Source organism: Nicotiana tomentosiformis, chromosome 7 (genome assembly GCF_000390325.3).
Source record: "Nicotiana tomentosiformis chromosome 7, ASM39032v3, whole genome shotgun sequence".
NCBI lineage: Eukaryota > Viridiplantae > Streptophyta > Magnoliopsida > Solanales > Solanaceae > Nicotiana > Nicotiana tomentosiformis.
This window is the reverse complement of record NC_090818.1, coordinates 29,866,645-29,883,314: the sequence shown is the minus strand read 5'-3', so window position 1 is coordinate 29,883,314 and position 16,670 is coordinate 29,866,645. Positions and strand designations below refer to the sequence as shown.

The 16,670-nt window shown below is 36.3% G+C and overlaps 1 pseudogene; it reads left to right on the top strand.

Annotated features, from left to right (window-relative positions):
• The first annotated feature begins 204 nt into the window (after nt 1-204).
• LOC104094958 (cytochrome P450 CYP72A219-like) lies at nt 205-5,600 on the top strand (annotated as a pseudogene).
• Nucleotides 5,601-16,670: the final 11,070 nt, after the last annotated feature.

Sequence of the window (16,670 nt, the reverse complement as noted above, 5' to 3'; positions counted from 1 at the left end):
ACCTCTAAGATGCAACGAGGAGACTTTAATATGAAGGGCAATTTAGTTTAATAGGATTTTGGGGCACCCGATAGTTAAAGTATGTAACTGCCAAAAAAATTGATAGTTTAAGGAGGTTTAGGATATTAACTCTAAAGTTAATTAAGAGGATTTTCTGTTATTAGGCTTTTAGTTATTCCTCCTCTCTTCCCCGTGGGACGACTTTTTCCACTCGAACTGCCAAAGATTCCAATCGGCATGAACATATAAAAAGATAAGTTACAAAGTTCCTTTTCAGTCAAACTTAAGATCTTCTCCCTCCTTACTCCTAAAATTTAGTTGCTCTTAAGTGTATATATTTATTGAAACGCGAATGATCCTCTTGCATGATACAAATTAAAACACATTTTGTCGTTGTTGCTTCTTGGTCCGCTCATCAACTTGAGGTTGAAAACCGAGTATTTGAACATTGAAATTGGAGTTGAAAAAAGAGTATTAAAAGTTGATATTGAGTTTTGGAGGTTAATTTCACTTAGAAAAAAAAAAGTTTTATATCCAAACGGCTGGCTTGATCTGTCTGTTGACTAAGTCCCTCATCTGTGGTTTTATAGGTTCAGTAGTTTCTGCCAGAGTCAAGTTTTTTGTCTTTGGAACTTGTCCGAGTCAAACACAAGGAATCTGGATTTCAGCAAATCTGCAGATGCCCCTGTTGTTAGCTTATAATCATATAGTATTAAAAATAAATGTGGTCCGAGGATTAGAAGGTAACAGGGAACATGAGCGGATTGCTCAACCAGTCCTTCCATCAGACTTTTGTTCTTAAGGATTCCGAACAAAATATATGATTATTTTTAACATCTATATCCAACATATGTGCCGAGGTTAACGGGGTCCGATCACCCCTCTGCTCAATACATAGGAATAAAAAGCAGAGATCACAAAGCTATTAAGCCTACGTTTCTAGGGGCCGGGAATGAAAATGGAGAACTTCTACAGCATGTTTGCAGCAACAATGTGTGGGATCATTTTCTTAGTATATACATTGAAAGTGTTGAATTTGGTATGGTTTAGGCCAAAGAAATTGGAGAAGTTCCTCATACAACAGGGCCTCAGGGGAAATTCTTATAGGCTCCTCCATGGAGACTTGAAAGAGCTCTCTAACAGCATCAAGAAAGCACAGTCCAAGCCTCTTAATAATCTGTCAAATGATATTGCCCCAAGTATCATTCCTTATTTTATTCAAATCATTAGTAAATATGGTATGTGTAGTTAGTACTATGTAATAATGTCCTAATTTTATTGGGAAAAATATCACTTTTACCCGAAAATATTTACATTCGATGACCGCAAAAGTGTATAAAATTTATATATTTTTGTATATAATCATACATAAATATATATATATATACAAAAAATATATATTTTTCGGCTATTATTTTAAGAGCAGCTATATAATATCATTTTCCCATTTTATTGTTGTAGGAATAGGAACTATTTGGATTTAAGTTGTGAATAGAAGCTTTTGCTGACTCAAAGATTGTGTATATATATGCAGGGAAAAAATGCTTTGTATGGTTTGGACCAAAACCAATGATATTGATAATGGAGAGTGAACTAATTAGAGAGATATTTGCTAAGAATTATGTGTATCAGAAGCCTCACCACAGCAATCCAGTGGCCAATCTGATGGTTAGAGGCATTGCAAACTATGAGGAAGATAAATGGGCAAAACACAGGAAGATCTTAAAGCCACTCTTCCATATGTAGAAGTTAAAGGTTCTACTACCTTAGCTTATCTATTCTAATGCATGATATGCTTTTTTTCATCCTCCTACTTGTTGAAAATAAAATATGTAAATTAAGCACTACTTAAAAAGTAGTATTATGTTCTTTCTAACAGGTTAAACTTTTAAAAATGACCATACAATCCGCAAGGTAAAAGAGTGAGCAAAAGATCCTAGGTTCAATTCTCTTCGCCACCCAAAGCAAAAATTATTTTATCGTATGACCCAAGAAATGAATCAGACCCGTACGTGAAGGGTGTGATGAGACAAAACATAATTAAGGGGAAATTGTGCGCTATGTAACGAATTAAGCCTTTTAATGAATGGTTACACAATTCAAAATTACTATTATTGGACTTTGGAGCATTATAGAGTAGCTATTAATATTCTTTGAATTGTAAACTTATACAATTAAGTGAAAAGTCTGATTTATCTCAAAGATTAAGCTTTTAGATGAGATGATTGTACAATTCAAAACTACTAACGGACCTTGTAGCATTATATCATACTGCTATTAATATTCTTTACACATAATGAAATTATAAATAAGCTTTCTACATTAGCTTGTCATTAATAAGTTACACAGACGAAATGAATGATTTCTATAACTAACGAGATATATACATTTTGCTTTTGTTTTGCAAGTAGCTTATGCTGCCAGCTTTTTATTTAAGCTGTATAGAGATGCTAAATGAATGGGAGCAGATTGTACCAGGGCAAGGATCAAAAGAGTTGGATGTTTGGCCTCATCTTCAGAAATTAACAAGTGATATGATTTCTCGCACAGCATTTGGTAGTAGCTACGAAGAAGGCAGAAGAATATTTGAACTTCAAAAAGAACTAGCTGAGATTATTATGAAGCAGTTTAATTCCATTTATATCCCAGGATCAAGGTTATTTTAGCATCTACTTTGTTTAATTTTATTATTGCTGCCACTAATTAGGACAACTAAACTTTTTATCATGACTAGAATTGTCTAGAGTTTATCTTACTCGAGTAGAGTTATGGGAAGTATACGCTTTTTAGTCCCCAAAATATCGATAGATTCTGATTTTGATCCTGTTGATGTTTGGTTAAACACATATACCGTTCAATAAATTGAAATGTGAACTTTTGATCCTTGTGCTTGTGATCTTCATAAATTTAATCAATTATTAACAACTAAATCATTTAATTGTCTGTGTTATGTCAAATTTGTAATGTTATTCTGTATTTTAGGGCAATATAGTTCTTGAAATAAAATAAATATAACATATTTCCTATACAGAATGACGAAAAACACATATTTTGCTAAATTGAAGGCTTAATACGAATATCCAAAGGATCAATTTTGCAGTTATGTAGAGCTATTCACTTTGCAAAGCCAATAATTGTTACATGTGTGATTTTCTATTGTTAAGTTACAACTTTAATTTGCAGATTTTTGCCCACCAAAAGCAACAAGAAATTGAAAGAAACTGAAAGGGAAGTTCAAGAATCGATTAGGCGTATTATTGACAACAGACTAAAGGCAAAAGATGCAGGGCAGGCTTTTGGTGATGACCTATTAGGTACACTACTGGAATCAAATTCCAATGAAATTGAAGAGCAAGGAAGCAAGGAATTTGGATTGACTATTCCTGAAGTAATTCAAGAGTGCAAATTATTTTATTTTGCTGGTCAAGAGACAACATCAGTGTGGCTTGTTTGGACTATGATTTTGTTGTCTAGGCATCAAGATTGGCAGGCAAAAGCTAGAGAGGAAGTTTTACAAGCCTTTGGAAATGATGAACCAGCTTTTGATGAATTAAGCCGGTTAAAAATTGTAAGTTCTTTCACCATAACTTGGAAAAATAACTCATGCATACATAGACCAGAGGAAACCTAAGATACTAAGCATGTGTTTGGCCATAGATTCCCAAATTTATTCTGAAAAATCTGATTTGGGTGAAGTTTGGTTTGAAGATGAAAATGTGTTTGGACATCTGTTTCGGGTGAAGTTTGGTTTGGAAAAACATGAAACATGACTAATACATATAAGTTCTAAAAACTATCACAAATACCCAACATTACCATTATCAATAATATTCATTATATTATCGCAAACCATAGTCCTGAACATAAATAAATTTGATACAAAATTATCATTTTTATAATGAACTACATGATACACTATTAGATGACCGAGAAGACGAAGCAACATCATTATAAAATAATAAATGATGGGCTCTTTTATAAAATATAAAAGTTTGGGGCAATTTTTAAAAAATATAATAGTGATATTTTAGCCCAAAACCAGCTATTGGGATTTGGCCAAACTGTAGGCAAAATCTATGGCCAAACATGTGTTTGCCAAATAAAACTCAAGTTTATTTTGGCAAAATTTATGGCCAAACCCAAGTTTATTTTGGCAAAATCTATGGCCAAACCCAAGTTTAAATTGCAGTCATTATCGTAATCAAGATTTGGTATATCAGTTGGAAAATTTTACTGGTACATAGAGTCATCTAAGCAGTGGCAGAGACAGGATTTCCTGCTAAGAGGGTCAAAAAAGAAAAAAGTTAAAAAATATTGTAGCTAGTAGGAATTGAACCAATAACCTTACAAATGTTTTGAACCCCCTTGACTATTAAGCTATGCTTTTGGATTGTGTCAAGGGGATACAAAACATATTATATAGAGGTGATACAGTTTAGTTTTTCGACGAAAGGGATTGGGGTGAACCCTTCCACCCCTAGATCCGCCTTTGCATCTAAGTTGTAATGGCAACTTGCCTGGCGAGATAAGTGCGTAAGAACATTTTGTCTAAAGTTTAGCTTCTATAGACCGAGAGCGTTACTTGGAAAATAAAAAAATTTCAGGTAAGTTACATGTTACAACTGGTTAAAATACGTAAAAAGTTCATTGTGTATATGAGCTAAATTCATCTTTTGTTTAAACCAGCATATCTAAGGACAATATCAAAGATCATCTATTAGCTTCTAGTTACCTACCATATGTTATAAAGGATTAATGCTTCTCTTGACTTAACCATCATAAGCAAACATATACAAAGGACTAATGGGCAGTCTGATGCACAAGGTATTCCGCGTCACGCAGGATCCGGGGAAGGGCCACACCCCAAGGGGTGTGATGTAGACAACGTACCCTAATGCAAGCAGTAGTGGCTACTTTCACGGCTTGAACTCGTGACCTATAGGTCACACAGAGATAACTTTACTGTTGTTCCAAGGCTCCCTTCACCAATAGAGAAGCTAAATTAGGGGATAAACTTTCTTAAAGTTCTGTAGTATACTTCTATTGACTACGCTCGTTTTAGTTTATTGCAGATTGATTAATGAGAGGATCATTTCTTACCTCGATAATTCAATATATATTTTCAGGTGACAATGATCTTGTACGAGTCCTTAAGACTATATCCACCACTAGCAACACGCATCCGAAGGACTAATGAAGAAACTAAATTAGGGGATGTTCATCTACCAACTGGATCACTGCTCTTCATACCAACAATCTTATTACATCACGAGGAGGAAATTTGGGGCGAAGATGCAAAGGAGTTCAAGCCTGAGAGATTTAACGAAGGTGTCTTAAAGGCAACAAAGGGGCAAATGACATTCTTTCCATTTGGGGCAGGACCGCGAATATGCATTGGACAAAACTTCGCAATGTTAGAAGCGAAAATGGCTATAGCCTTGAGCCTACAACGCTTCTCTTTTGAGCTATCTCCATCTTACACACATGCTCCACATTCTATTGTAGCTTTGCAACCTAAGTTTGGTGCTCCGCTTATTCTTCATAGGCTCTAGTTTTGGCGACAAACTACCCCACTATTTTGTCGTATCTAGGGCAGGAAAAATTGAACTCGTTACTTTCGACTTAAACTATGTATGCATAGAGTTAATTTCACTGATGGTCATTGAACTATCTTTTAATTTCACTAAAGTTATTTAACTATTTTTTATTACTTAAAAATAACTAAACTTTATCATTGTCACTTAAAAGTCATTTTGCCTCAAACCCCTGCCATAAATATTGTTGAGGTTTTTGTTATTTAAAGATGAAATAGTCTTAAAATGAGGGTGAATGGAAAATGGAGGAAAAATAAAATTTTTAAGTAAAATTTTAAGTTTTTCCCTCTTGACAATGAGACATTGTCCCATATTGGAAGAGGAAAAGATCACGAGTGGATATGTATTCACTATTGGTGGAGGAGCGGTATCTTGGAAGTCGTCCAAACAAACATGTATTGCCCGCTCTACAATGGAGGCTGAATTCATAGCCTTAGATAAAGCCGGTGAAGAAGCTGAATGGCTCCGGAATTTCTTGGAAGACATTCCATTTTGGCCCAAACCGTTGACATCAATATGCATACATTGTGATAGTCAAGCGGCAATTGGAAGGGCTGGGAGCGTCATGTATAACGGTAAATCTCGTCATATACGACGAAGACATAAAACCGTTAGGCAATTACTCTCTAGAGGAATTATCACAATTGACTATGTAAAGTCAAGTGATAATGTGTCGGATCCACTTACAAAAGGCCTAACTAGAGAGGTAGTTGAGAAATCATCAAGGGGAATGGGGCTATGGCCGAGAACAAGTCATTGTGGCGGTAACTCTACCTAGAAGACTGGAGATCCCAAGATCTAGGTTCAAGGAGATCAAACAAAGTCATTAATGACGGTTCAACATTGTCAAATAAAATTTTAGTCCGTTCTCGTGATGAGACAATGTTCAGTACCAAGGATAAAGCATTAAGGCTTTTTAATGATTTCTAAATTTGATACGGGGTATATCAAATAGTGTATCTACAGGATGACACGTTTAGGAATCACCTATGTAAGTGTGAAGTGTTAGCCGCTTCAAGGAGAACTTTGTAAGGCCAGTTCTCTACGCACTTATGAAACCAGGCGGTGTTCATGGCTGAAACGAACACAACAATGAGAACCAAAGACGGTTAAGGGTTGATTGTGTGACTTATGGTTGTCTAGGTATACACCAAAGATCGACGGTTCAAAGATAGCCATTCTTACGGCTAATCGAATATTAAATCGAGTGCCCCATAGCAAAACACAATCCATTCCATATGAAAAATGGAAAGGAAGGAAGCCCAACTTGAATTATTTTAAAGTGTGGGGGTGTTTGGCAAAAGTGCAAGTTCCTAAACCCAAAAGGGTAAAGATAGGACCGAAAACCGTTGATTGTGTTTTCATAGGATATGCGACAAATAGTAAAGCATATCGATTTCTGGTTCATAAATCAGAAAATCCCGACATTCATAATAATACAGTTATAGAATCAGATAATGCTGAGTTCTTTGAAAATATATATCCGTATAAAAAGGAATGTGAGTCGTTTGGTGAAGGGTCTAAACGACCTCGGGAAGAAGCAAAAGAAAGTACATGTAATCAGGAGGATCCAAGACATAGTAAACGTCAAAGAACTTCTACTTCATTTGGACCAGATTTTGTGACTTTCTTATTGGAGAATGAGCCTCAAACATTTAAAGAAGCTATGACTTCTTCCGAATCATTGTTTTGGAAAGAGGCAGTCAATAGTGAAATAGAATCCATATTGAACAACCATACATGGGAATTGGTTGATCTTCCTCCTGGAAATAAACCTTTGGGTTCTAAATGGATTTTTAAGAGAAAAATCAAAGATGATGGCACTATTGATAAATTCAAGGCAAGACTCGTAGTCAAAGGGTATAGACAACGAGAAGGTCTAGACTACTTTGATACATACTCTCCAGTTACAAGAATTACGTCCATACGGATGTTAGTAGCATTAGCTGCAGTGTATGGTCTTGAAATTCATCAAATGGATGTTAAGACGGCCTTCTTAAATGGAGAGTTGGAGGAAGAAATTTACATGGAACAACCTGAAGGGTTTGTGGTTCCAGGTAAAGAAAAGAAGGTATGTAGACTTGTTAAGTCTCTTTACGGACTAAAACAAGCACCCAAACAATGGCATGCCAAATTTGACCAAACAATATTGTCAAATGATTTTAAGATAAATGAATGTGATAAATGTGTGTACATTAAAAATGTTCCAAATCACATAGTCATTATTTGCCTATATGTGGATGATATGCTGATAGTGAGTAATGACATTGCCAACATAAATGCTACTAAGCGTATGCTCAATAGCAAGTTTGATATGAAAGACTTGGGATTTGCTGATTTAATTCTGGGAATTAAGATCCATAAGACTCCTCAAGGTCTGGCATTGTCACAATCTCATTATATTAAGACAGTACTTGAAAAATTCAAGCACTTGGGCTTTAAAGTTGCAAAGACTCCAATTGACGTGAATCTTGCATTAGCAAAGAATAAAGGCCAAAGCATATCACAATTGGATTATGCTCGTGTGTTGGGATGCTTAATGTATATCATGAATTGTACACGACCAGATATAGCTTGTGCTATAAGTAAACTGAGTCGATATACGAGCAATCCAGGCCAATCTCATTGGATGGCAATGAAACGAGTTTTGGGATATTTAGAACATACCCAGAACTTTGAATTGCACTACAGTAATTTCCCTGCGGTGATTGAGGGATACTGTGATGCAAATTGGATCACCGGTTCAACTGATTCTAAGTCCACGAGTGGATATGTATTCACTATTGGTGGAGGAGCGGTATCTTGGAAGTCGTCCAAACAAACATGTATTGCCCGCTCTACAATGGAGGCTGAATTCATAGCCTTAGATAAAGCCGGTGAAGAAGCTGAATGGCTCCGGAATTTCTTGGAAGACATTCCATTTTGGCCCAAACCGTTGGCACCAATATGCATACATTGTGATAGTCAAGCGGCAATTGGAAGGGCTGGGAGCGTTATGTATAACGGTAAATCTCGTCATATACGACGAAGACATAAAACCGTTAGGCAATTACTCTCTAGAGGAATTATCACGATTGACTATGTAAAGTCAAGTGATAATGTGTCGGATCCACTTACAAAAGGCCTAACTAGAGAGGTAGTTGAGAAATCATCAAGGGGAATGGGGCTATGGCCGAGAACAAGTCATTGTGGCGGTAACTCTACCTAGAAGACTGGAGATCCCAAGATCTAGGTTCAAGGAGATCAAACAAAGTCATTAATGACGGTTCAACATTGTCAAATAAAATTTTAGTCCGTTCTCGTGATGAGACAATGTTCAGTACCAAGGATAAAGCATTAAGGCTTTTTAATGATTTCTAAATTTGATACGGGGTATATCAAATAGTGTATCTACAGGATGACACGTTTAGGAATCACCTATGTAAGTGTGAAGTGTTAGCCGCTTCAAGGAGAACTTTGTAAGGCCAGTTCTCTACGCACTTATGAAACCAGGCGGTGTTCATGGCTGAAACGAACACAACAATGAGAACCAAAGATGGTTAAGGGTTGATTGTGTGACTTATGGTTGTCTAGGTATACACCAAAGTTTGACAGTTCAAAGATATCAAATCTACCGATTGACCGAGTATATCTGACATAAGTTCACTACGGAAAGTTCAAAGGGAAACCTACTTATCCAGATGCGATTAATCCTTGATTGCAAATCACACAGTTTTTCCATGCATACTTCCGTGATATAGCCATTCCCCATTCATGTGGGGGATTGTTGAGTTTTTGTTATTTAAAGATGAAATAGTCTTAAAATGAGGGTGAATGGGAAATGGAGGGAAAATGAAATTTTTGAGTAAAATTTTAAGTTTCCCCTCTTGACAATGAGACATTGTCCCATATTGGAAGAGGAAAAGATTTTTGGTGGGTGTATATATAATTGCTCTTCTTGTAGCTCTTAAAGAGTTAAGAAGAAAGCAAGCCTCGTGCTGTCGTCGTCGCTCGCTCGCTCGGCTCTGCTTCGGCTTCGGATTTGGATTTGGTCAAATGATCGATTGATTGATTAATTTTTTGGACCAAATTTATTTGTTAATAGTAAATATTAACGTAAGATTATCCTCATTTGTAACGGATATGTTCCAATCCATGTATTGACCACCAGCTGCAATAGCAGCCGCCTAATGCACTTCCCACCATGACCAAGTGCTTGCTCCACAAACAAGCTAGTGCATGCTCCACCATGGAGGATGGAGGGTCGTTCATCTTCAAAACTGGCTGCTATATATATGTGCAGCAGCTGTTGAAGAAAGACACGAACGAAAAATGAAAAACACCAACAAAACTGAAAAAACGCTCAACTTTGGCTATACATTGCACTCCTTCCTCTCAGCATTTCCATACGAATTTCTGAGTTTCTACTCCTTCGTTCTGCATTGTTTTAACTTCAAACAAAGCAACTGTAAGTGTGATTTGCTACCGAACTTTGTGTTCGCTGAAACACTGGGGTTTGAAGTACCGCTACACTAGTGTGTGATGCGTTCTATCCTGGGAAAAAATAATCCATTACCTTGGGTGCTAGGAGGGGATTAAATTCCTTAAGGAAACACTGTGAATTCAGTGGGCTCGAATTAAAAACTGTTTCATTACGATAACTTATATTTTGCAGAATTATTATTTACAAATACAGCAATATTGGCGGGACTAACAATCTTAAGGAATTTAATATTTATTTCTGTATTTGTGTTATTCTTATTATTCTGCAAACTAAAACCTTTGTGGTTTTGTGTACTCCCGTTTTGGAGAGTAAAGCCTTCGTGGCGTTTTGTTAGAGATTAAAATCTACATGATTTTTACTCTAGTTTGAAAACGTTTATTAAACGTTTGTTTGTGTCATTCTTTTACAGGAATGACGACTGAAAGCGAAAACCAAGCTGTTCTGACGGTAACTGCCAACGCATCGACAAGTCGAACACCGGCGTTAGCACCGGTAGAAAAACTCAGAAAATTTTCCGGGATTGATTTCAAGCGCTGGCAGCAGAAGATGTTCTTCTACTTAACTACGTTATGTCTACAGAAGTTCATCAAAGAAGATGTTCCTGATCTGCCAGATAAAACTCCAGAGAATGAACGCTTTATCGTGATTGAAGCGTGGAAGCATTCTGATTTTTTATGCAAGAATTATATTCTTAGCGGACTGGATGATAATCTGTATAATGTATACAGTAGCATGGAGACGTCAAAAGAATTGTGGAATACGCTTGAAAAGAAATATAAAACTGAAGATGCCGGGATGAAGAAATTCGTTGCTGCAAAATTTTTGGACTACAAAATGGTAGATAGCAAGTCTGTTATTACCCAAGTTCAGGAATTGCAAGTGATTATTCATGATCTACTTGCTGAAGGTCTTGTCATCAATGAAGCATTCCAAGTAGCAGCAATGATTGAGAAGTTGCCTCCGATGTGGAAGGACTTCAAAAATTATTTGAAACACAAACGAAAGGAAATATCCCTTGAAGATCTCATTGTTCGGTTGAGAATCGAAGAGGACAATAAAGCTGCTGAAAGGAGAGGCCGTGGAAATTCAACAATAATGGGAGCAAATATTGTTGAAGATAACAAAAAGAGGAAGAAGGCTTCTGGTCCGAAATACAACCCAAACAAGAAGCGGTTCAGTGGAAACTGCTACAACTGTGGGAAAATCGAACACAAATCTACGGAGTGTCGTGCTCCGAAGAAAGACAAGAAAAAGGGTCAAGCAAATATGGTAGTAAAGCATGATGATGTTGATAACTTGTGTGCCATACTTTCTGAATGTAACTTGGTGGGAAATCCTAAACTGTGGTGGTTTGATTCAGGAGCCACTCGCCATGTTTGTGCAGTTAGAGAAGCTTTTGCTACTTATGCTCCTGCTGGACCCGGAGAGACAATTTATATGGGAAATGCTTCAACAGCAAAAGTTGAAGGATATGGGAAGATATTTCTGAAAATGACTTCTGGCAAGATCATGACTTTGAACAATGTCCTTCATGTTCCCGAAATGAGAAAGAATTTAGTCTCTACTGGACTTCTTGTTAAGCACGGTTTTAAGTGCGTTTTTGTGTCCAACAAGGTTGTCATAAGTAAGAATGAAATATTTGTAGGAAAAGGTTACCTCACCGAGGGCCTTTTCAATCTAAATGTAATGGTTGTGGAAAACAATAATAATATTTCAGCTTCTTCTTACTTACTTGAGTCAAATGATTTATGGCATGTACGTTTGGGTCATGTCAATTATAAAACCTTGTGGAAAATGATTAACTTAGAAGTACTGCCTAAGTTTGAATGCGAAAAATCAAAATGTCAAACATGTGTGGAATCTAAGTATGTTAAACATCCTTATAAGTCAGTTGAAAGGAATTCAAATCCTTTAGACTTAATTCACACAGATATTTGTGACATGAAGTCAACACCATCTCGCGGTGAAAAGAAGTATTTCATAACTTTTATTGACGATGGTAGTCGATATTGCTATGTTTACTTACTGAATAGTAAAGATGAAGCAATAGATGCATTCAGGCAATACAAAAATGAAGTTGAAACGCAACTTAACAAGAAAGTAAAAATGATAAGAAGTGATAGGGGTGGTGAATATGAATCTCCTTTTGAAGAAATATGTTTAGACTATGGAATTATTCATCAAACAACAGCCCCTTACACGCCCCAATCTAATGGGATTGCGGAAAGAAAGAATCGCACATTAAAGGAGATGATGAATGCGTTGTTGATAAGTTCTGGTTTGCCACAGAACTTGTGGGGGGAAGCCATTCTTACGGCTAATCGAATATTAAATCGAGTGCCCCATAGCAAAACACAATCCATTCCATATGAAAAATGGAAAGGAAGGAAGCCCAACTTGAATTATTTTAAAGTGTGGGGGTGTTTGGCAAAAGTGCAAGTTCCTAAACCCAAAAGGGTAAAGATAGGACCGAAAACCGTTGATTGTGTTTTCATAGGATATGCGACAAATAGTAAAGCATATCGATTTCTGGTTCATAAATCAGAAAATCCCGACATTCATAATAATACGGTTATAGAATCAGATAATGCTGAGTTCTTTGAAAATATATATCCGTATAAAAAGGAATGTGAGTCGTTTGGTGAAGGATCTAAACGACCTCGGGAAGAAACAAAAGAAAGTACATGTAATCAAGAGGATCCAAGACGTAGTAAACGTCAAAGAACTTCTACTTCATTTGGACCAGATTTTGTGACTTTCTTATTGGAGAATGAGCCTCAAACATTTAAAGAAGCTATGACTTCTTCCGAATTATTGTTTTGGAAAGAGGTAGTCAATAGTGAAATAGAATCCATATTGAACAACCATACATGGGAATTGGTTGATCTTTCTCCTGGAAATAAACCTTTGGGTTCTAAATGGATTTTTAAGAGAAAAATCAAAGATGATGGCACTATTGATAAATTCAAGGCAAGACTCGTAGTCAGAGGGTATAGACAATGAGAAGGTCTAGACTACTTTGATACATACTCTCCAATTTTAAGAATTACGTCCATACGGATGTTAGTAGCATTAGCTGCAGTGTATGGTCTTGAAATTCATCAAATGGATGTTAAGACGGCCTTCTTAAATGGAGAGTTGGAGGAAGAAATTTACATGGAACAACCTGAAGGGTTTGTGATTCCAGGTAAAGAAAAGAAGGTATGTAGACTTGTTAAGTCTCTTTACGGACTAAAACAAGCACCCAAACAATGGCATGCCAAATTTGACCAAACAATGTTGTCAAATGGTTTTAAGATAAATGAATGTGATAAATGTGTGTACATTAAAAATGTTCCAAATCACATAGTCATTGTTTGCCTATGTGTGGATGATATGCTGATAGTGAGTAATGACATTGCTAACATAAATGCTACTAAGCGTATGCTCAATAGCAAGTTTGATATGAAAGACTTGGGATTTGCTGATTTAATTCAGGGAATTAAGATCCATAAGACTCCTCAAGGTCTGGCATTGTCACAATCTCATTATATTAAGACAGTACTTGAAAAATTCAAGCACTTGGGCTTTAAAGTTGCAAAGACTCTAATTAACGTGAATCTTGCATTAGCAAAGAATAAAGGCCAAAGCATATCACAATTGGATTATGCTCGTGTGTTGGGATGCTTAATGTATATCATGAATCGTACACGACCAGATATAGCTTGTGCTATAAGTAAACTGAGTCGATATACGAGCAATCCAGGTCAATCTCATTGGATGGCAATGAAACGAGTTTTGGGATATTTAGAACATACCCAGAACTTTGACATGCACTACAGTAATTTCCCTGCGGTGATTGAGGGATACTGTGATGCAAATTGGATCACCGGTTCAACTGATTCTAAGTCCACGAGTGGATATGTATTCACTATTGGTGGAGGAGCGGTATCTTGGAAGTCGTCCAAACAAACATGTATTGCCCGCTCTACAATGGAGGCTGAATTCATAGCCTTAGATAAAGCCGGTGAAGAAGCTGAATGGCTCCGGAATTTCTTGGAAGACATTCCATTTTGGCCCAAACCGTTGGCACCAATATGCATACATTGTGATAGTCAAGCGGCAATTGGAAGGGCTGGGAGTGTTATGTATAACGGTAAATCTCGTCATATACGACGAAGACATAAAACCGTTAGGCAATTACTCTCTAGAGGAATTATCACGATTGACTATGTAAAGTCAAGTGATAATGTGTCGGATCCACTTACAAAAGGCCTAACTAGAGAGGTAGTTGAGAAATCATCAAGGGGAATGGGGCTATGGCCGAGAACAAGTCATTGTGGCGGTAACTCTACCTAGAAGACTGGAGATCCCAAGATCTAGGTTCAAGGAGATCAAACAAAGTCATTAATGACGGTTCAACATTGTCAAATAAAATTTTAGTCCGTTTTCGTGATGAGACAATGTTCAGTACCAAGGATAAAGCATTAAGGCTTTTTAATGATTTCTAAATTTGATACGGGGTATATCAAATAGTGTATCTACAGGATGATACGTTTAGGAAACACCTATGTAAGTGTGAAGTGTTAGCCGCTTCAAGGAGAACTTTGTAAGGCCAGTTCTCTACGCACTTATGAAACCAGGCGGTGTTCATGGCTGAAACGAACACAACAATGAGAACCAAAGATGGTTAAGGGTTGATTGTGTGACTTATGGCTGTCTAGGTATACACCAAAGTTCGACGGTTCAAAGATATCAAATCTACCGATTGACCGAGTATATCCGACATAAGTTCACTACGGAAAGTTCATAGGGAAACCTACTTATCCAGATGCGATTAATCCTTGCTTGGAAATCACACAGTTTTTTCATGCATACTTCCGTGATATAGCCATTCCCCATTCATGTGGGGGGTTGTTGAGGTTTTTGTTATTTAAAGATGAAATAGTCTTAAAATGAAGGTGAATGGGAAATGGAGGGAAAATAAAATTTTTGAGTAAAATTTTAAGTTTTCCCCTCTTGACAATGAGACATTGTCCCATATTGGAAGAGGAAAAGATTTTTGGTGGGTATATATATAATTGCTCTTCTTGTAGCTCTGAAAGAGTTAAGAAGGAAGCAAGCCTCGCGCCGTCGTCGTCGCTCGCTCGCTCGGCTCGGCTTCGGCTTCGGCTTCGGATTTGGCTTTGGATTTGGATTTAGTCAAATGATCGATTGATTGATTAATTTTTTGGACTAAATTTATTTGTTAATAGTAAATATTAACGTAAGATTATCCGCATTTATAACGGATATGTTCCAATCCGTGTATTGACCACCAGCTGTAATAGTAGCCGTCTAATGCTCTTCCCACCATGGCCAAGTGCTTGCTCCACAAACAAGCTAGTGCATGCTCCACCATGGAGAATGGAGGGTCGTTCATCTTCAAAACTGGCTGCTATATATATGCGCAGCAGCTGTTGAATAAAGACAAGAACGAAAAACGAAATACACCAACAAAACTGAAAAAACGCTCAACTTTGGCTATACATTGCACTCCTTCCTCTCAGCATTTTCATACGAATTTCTGAGTTTCTACTCCTTCGTTCTGCATTATTTTAACTTCAAACAAAGCAACTGTAAGTGTGATTTGCTATCGAATTTTGTGTTCGCTGAAACACTGGGGTTTGAAGTACCGCTACACCAGTGTGTGATTCGTTCTATCCTGGGAGGAAATAATCCATTACCTTGGGTACTAGGAGGGGATTAAATTCCTTAAGGAAACACTGTGAATTCAGTGGGCTCGAATTAATTACTGTTTCATTACGATAACTTATATTTTGCAGAATTATTATTTACAAATACAGCAATATTGGCGGGACTAACAAATATGACATGGCATTAACTTTTATGATAAAAATCAGAAATTCAATACCACATAAGCTAATATGGGTCATACCCATTTTAGATCCATTTTTCCTTTAATGTGATTTGTTCTTACTTCCAAATGAGTTTCGATTAAAAAAAAATATTAACTCCATATTAGTTTAAAATGATTATCTTATACTACAAAGTTTTGTCTTTTCTGTCACAGCACATTCATAATTATTCTATACTAAAATAATCTATGCTAAAAAATTCTTATCTTGTTTGTATGTCACATCCGAGTTATTTTATAACTCTACTGAAGCTAAAATACTATTATATACAATAATATTTTAAAATGACTCGGATGGGGCATACAAACAAAATAAGAATTTTTTAGCATAGATTATTTTAGTATAGAATAATTATGAATGACTCGGATGGGGCATACAAACAAAATAAAAAAATTTTAGTATAGATTATTTTAGTATAGAGTAATTATGAATGACTCGGATGGGGCATACAAACAAAATAAGAATTTTCTAGCACATTAGTTTGGATACAATAATATTTTAGCTTCAGCAGAGTTATAAAATGACTCGGATGGGCCATACAAACAAAATAAGAATTTTCTAGCATAGATTATTTTAGTATAGAATAATTATGAATGTACATTATGTAACAAAAAAGGAAAAACTTTGTAGTATACGATAATCATTTTAAACTAATGTGGAACTTAATATTTTTTTTTATCGAAACCTATTTGTATT